This window comes from Ischnura elegans, chromosome X (assembly GCF_921293095.1).
Source record: "Ischnura elegans chromosome X, ioIscEleg1.1, whole genome shotgun sequence".
Taxonomy (NCBI): Eukaryota; Metazoa; Arthropoda; class Insecta; order Odonata; family Coenagrionidae; genus Ischnura; species Ischnura elegans.
Window position 1 is genome coordinate 102,213,165 of NC_060259.1, and position 5,961 is coordinate 102,219,125.

Here is a 5,961-nt window from a genome sequence, read left to right on the forward strand (position 1 = left end):
GAACAATAAATAATAAGCATCTGCGATAAAAGATATTTTAGTCTCTATAAAATTTAAGTCCAATGAGAACATATTGGCAAATACATTCTGAAGACGAGATGACTAAAATGGATGTAAGATAGAGGTGGGGGGCTTTTTCAGCTCACACAATCTGTCGTGCATTTTCACAAAAATTTAGCTGACTAGTACTAACGCATTGCAATAAAATGCTAGTGGCTCAAAAAATGCCATCAATGGAAACGGAAATTTCATCGTTCACAAAACTTATCCACCATCACATATCGTGTGAGTACCTTCAATTAATGCCTGGCATGGAAAGAAGATAATTCATTCCCAGACAGATATTCTGCTTTTTACCGGCCTTTTTAGCTGTCTAGAGGCATGGGGCAGGTAATTCCGCGGAAGTATCGTAGGACAAGAATTTAGGTTGAAATAATAGTAACATCTGAAAACAACCAGTCGCGCTTCATAAGTAATATAACTGGCATTTTTTACGACTTACCTAAAGTCATGGAGCTATTTCATGAGCAAGAAAAGCTCTCGTTCCGGTCATTACAATAGATGACTTCCTGGTAAACCGAAGGGCCTGAGTGACACTTCTCGCTTTTGGCAAAGATGAGCGAAATATATTAAAATATATGAAAGCAAGGCTAAAAAGGTTATTCTGTACAAGAAGTGTGAATAAAAATTATTGCATGAATCCACCATTTAATAGGATATGTATCTCCTTCAATGGACTTACATGTGAATTATATATGATCTTATTTAATGAAATGTTTCGCGCACCGATATCGCCCATGTTAGCGGCATTATAAATTTGAACAGAATTTTTAATGTGACACTCAGCCGGCCTTGTCTGTTTTGGTAATGCATTTTACCTTTAGTTATCAAGTTCTTTTTGTATTATGATTGTAGTTGTGATTAATTGTGAAAATATTTTACTCTATTGTTGTGTTTTCATGTTTGGTGAACTTAAAAATTATTAAATAAATAAATATTTCACGATGTTACGCTTTGATGTGAGTCATGACGGCTTAAGATGACGGGAGATGAGGGAAGAGTTCGGTATTAAACAAGCGAATGAAGAATAAGATTTTCTCAGCAAACACCCTCGTAGGAAGTTGAAATTTTACTTTTAGATTTTAGGTTGAAATTTTAGGGGTGGCATGCTGAGATGTTGAACTTCGGGTAAGCTCTAACTCCTCGTTGACTCATGCATCCATCATCTATATTAAACTTTTAGTCGCAGCCTACATTTCATAAAAACTCGACTGAAAAATTGAAATTTAATTTCCGGAATATATAGTTCAAAATTAATAAAATTGCATTATAGTATCATTACCGTCATCTGGGGTGACTTTGGCTCAACTTTTCATAATTTCTTGGAAACAAACTAATTTATTTAACTTAAAAATTAATAAACAATGTATATAAAGTGGTTTAAATAATTAACAGACGATATGCCTTCAATTTAAGACTGTTTCTGAGCCTCTATCTATTTAAATAACCACGATTTTTTATTTGGGCCACAGTGACCTCGAGTTGGAGCAAAGATACCCCACACGAAATAACTCTTAATATACTGTTTTCAAAGTGTTCCTTGATTTTAACCTGTAAATTAATATTATTCGGGTTCCCTTACGGACCTTAACTCTGGAGTGAATCCAGTGATGCAAGAGCTAAGAACCTGTAGGCTGATGCAAGAACCAAGTCGATAACTGAACTCAAATGGTACAATATAGATTTAGGAATCTATTTACGTCTCTGGGCCAAAATTGCTTTGGAATTGCCAAAGTTTACCCAGTTGACGGCATATAATTAAATTTCATGCACAAATCACAAATCAGCATGTTTCCTTTCGCGAAAGTAAGGATGTGTCCCTGAGATCTTTCACGCTTTGCAATGTCATTAGAAAGACTGTGATCGAGTAGAGGGGACATGTCCAACAGCTGCCATTCCTTCAACTCGCCCATCTTCCCACAATGAATTCTGAATTACTCCTGATCATATAGGCACCACTGGACACGTGACGCTGTGATATCGGAGCGGACGCTTTCGAATCAGAGACGGCTTCGTCGATGAGCGTGGGAGCCAAAGATGCGCTCTGAAGAATGTTCTCGGCGGTTACGAAAGTTTCCTAGCGAATCCCATCTCTTCAACCCCAGCGCTTATAAAAAGCGAAGAAATGATATTCTCCTACCAGAGGACCAATCATCCGATGACGAACCCGTGAAAATGCAATCGCTTGAACGACCTCAATGCTCTATTAATATCAATATATAAGCTGTTATGTTCCGTTACTGGCCTGTGCCCCCTCTCCACTTTTTTCCTTCCCCTTCGACCACGGCTCATGGTCTCGACACGTTACGTACTGGCTTGCGTATTGGGATGTTGTATGCGTGACTGAGTGACGCTGTGTTTGGGAAAGAGTTGCAGGTGCAGTAGGATGCGATTTTGAAGGATTGGAGGGGATATTTGCCCCCCCCCCCAGAGCCCATAGTGGCCCCCTCACGCCCTCACCCCCTCCAAAATCCCTAGTTGTGCGCCCGCAGGATAACCAGGCAACTTCTCTTTTGTGGAACCTTTGTATCTCCTTCCCGGAAGGAGTTAGGAATAATCCCTTCTAACTTAGTAAAACATGCACACAAATAACTAACTATATTAACCATCATTTTAGCATTTAATCAATATTTTCAAAATAGCTGCGATGCTTACAATCTACAGTACACGACACTACCAATCAACTTTCAAATGAGTTATTGGTGTCGAAATTAGCGGAGGTTTGCGTTGTTTATGAAAATGTCTCTTATTTCAGTGGTGTGACCAATTAGTTTTCTGCAAATGGTTATGACTAGATCTCGCTTCCATGAATAAAAACTCCAAGTAATGGAAACAAAAATTTCGGGGATACCAAGCTCTCAAAGTTAGGCATTGTGATTTAAGGTGCAAAAAATGGGTACTTTTTGAGAAAAAACTAAGTACAAGAAATACTACGAAAAAACAACTAAAGAATATTATCGAATGTAGAAATATACGGTCTCTCTTATGATTTTTGTCGCATTGAAATCGGTAGCTTCGTTCGGACGATAGGCCTCCTCAAACTCAAGTGTATTGATTTCAAAATAATAATGATAATAGGTATATATGACACATTTTATTCATTTGCATAATTCATAGCACACAATGCGTAGCATAAGCGATAATAGTATGAAATTAGGCAGCCCAAAAGACCACTCTTCTGATGAAGTTGCCATCCGATATGCATGGCAGCACAGAAAAACAAAAATATTTAATCATATAGGCAAATTTATCCACAAAAAAGTGTTTATTGCCACAAATATATCAAAATCAGTACACAATAACAAAAATATAAATCATAAAAACAAAATATTTTATGAATTCTTAACTAGCTTACTAAATCAATCCCTAGCCAAAATTTTTAAAAATACATTCAATCTTCTTTATTTTGCAGACTAATAAATATGTTACGTTACAGGAAAACTGATTCACTTTTCATCCTACGACGGTACGATGGCCAGACCAAAGGAGGATTAATGGTCATTGTTTTGGAAGCAGAAATATTCGTCAATTTCCGCGACGCCTAGGTGGAACGCCATAACTCTAAGCGATTAGGCGTCTGCGGTCTGATATGGCTAAGGGCAGGCTGGTCGGCAATAGCTCAGGGCCTCTAGTTTAGGCATCCCGCACAGCGCGCACGTCTATCGTGAAGCATATATGAAATGTGTAATAAAAAAGACTTGGAATACTTGAGCCAAAGTATTTTTACAATTATAAAGCTCTACGTTTTCATTAATTGTTTTATTTTCAACACACTCAGTGTAAAAAGATTACATAGTAAATAAATAAAATTAAGGTTCCAGAAGATAAAATAAGCCTGATTCTTTTTTAAACGAGCTATCAGAAGAAGTTATTTTAGATTTCTGTGCAGTGTCAAGCAACACATTCACTAAACAGATAATATAAACACAATTCACTATCAAATTTTATAAGATGCAGAATTCTCACTTTTCATAGTATTTTTTCCAGCGAAATTATTGATATTATTATTAATTGATTTTAATCTAGTGTTTTAGAGCCAGAATAGCGTCAAAATCCGTTTCTGGACATGAAATTTCCTATACTTTTCCGAGGGACGACACCATTATGAGCCCCTGACCAGGGCCCCGAAATCACCCCAGACAACCCCAACGTAACGGTTCTATACATTCATCAATTATCACTTCAATTATTTTTTAAGCAGGCAAAATAAAAACTTTCTCTGAAGAGTCTCTCAAATTCTGCAAAGTCTTCATTTTTTCTAAGAATTTTCTAAGAGAGGGAGGCGGCCGTTATAGTAGAACGGTCAAGTTAAAATGATCCACCGATTAAGATATAAGGATGTGCTAATAAGAGTGGGAGAAGAGAGAAGTCTTCTAAAATCCCTAAGAAAAAGACGGAACGATTAAGTCTAAAGTAATAGTACGATATCATAGGAGACACCAGAAATTAGAGGCTATTCCGACAGAAAGTGAGAGCTTTTCCTTGGTGTGAGACAGAAATGCAGAAAAGAGTGGAAATCGAAATAATCCGGAGAGAGTTATACTTCAGATTCTAACGGAAAGTTTCAATTCAGCATTATTTCAAGACTTTAATGCTCTTCCACAGAGATAACTTACAAAAAAATCACGAGAGATTATGGCGAGCAACCAATTTTCTACCACTGCATTTAATTGAAGAAAAAGAAAGATGCCATTCATGTTTGAATTTCCCTCATTTTAAGTAAGGAGGAGGGGTAAGATGCATTCAGAAAGTGATCCGCTGTTCCCACAGAGCATTTGTGGTGGCAAAAGCAAGACAATTCTTTCCTAAAGTAAAATGCGTCAAGGATGTTCACGGTATGTTGCACAGAGGCTAATTGTGGATTTGAAGAAGAGATCAGATAATGATGAGAGATAAGGCTTAGATGCCAGTTACTGGCATCTAAGCCTAGAGGATGCTGAAAACGTGTGTCAATGACGTGCCAGCCACTATGAAAACCCTAGCGGGTAGATCTTTCGCCTACTAAACTAAGGGTCTAGGACACAAATCCGGGTGAAGTCCGGACCCACTCCTTGATTCAACCAGGCGTTAGGCTACCTGAATGAGGGTAGAGTTCACCCCAGACTAAGCCACAGGCTTGAGGAATTCATGCAGGATGGTGGACCAGATCTGTACCCTGGGCTACCTCGAACTTACAGGATTTTTGAGCTGGGTAGAATGCGGACTCCGCCATAATGTATTCTTCACACCGCGCCGTGAGGGAAGGTCAGGATAAGGAATAAGTTGCCCAACTTTTAACGTGTGACACCGACATCCTAGTGGGTAAATTACCCTTATCCAGGGCATGTGCGTGTGTGAATGTTCTTCATTGTTAATTGTTAATTCCCCATTGTAAAGGCCGTAAATGTGCTATTTATGGGGTAATGGAAATAAATAAAAATATATATATATATTATTACAGAAAGGTCTTTTTCTGTCATGCCGTCCATGCTCCGTTAATACTGTACCTGTAGTGATAAATGAGGTATCATTTTAAACGATGAATCACTAGCTTCTCACGAAAAATACCATCTCAATCCCAAATTATATTATTTACCCATTAATTTGTCTTAAAAGTTTCGAATTTTAAATGTGGATTACTCGCTAGAGATATATCGCTGTTTGCACAAATACAAACTCCACACATTTTTTACTCTAAACTTCAAGAAAAAAATTAAAACCCGTTCAATCCAAAGAAACCAAACCAAAGAAACGTAGCATAAGCAGGCAAAAATATTAAAAATGATATTTAAGAGGTATGACGAATGTTTAACATTCTCTAAAAAAGATATCGTGTGTAAGGAACTTAAAAGATAACGTGTATTACAAATAAATAAAAATATCGTGTTGAAAGTAAACTATAATTATTAAAAACGGCAATTG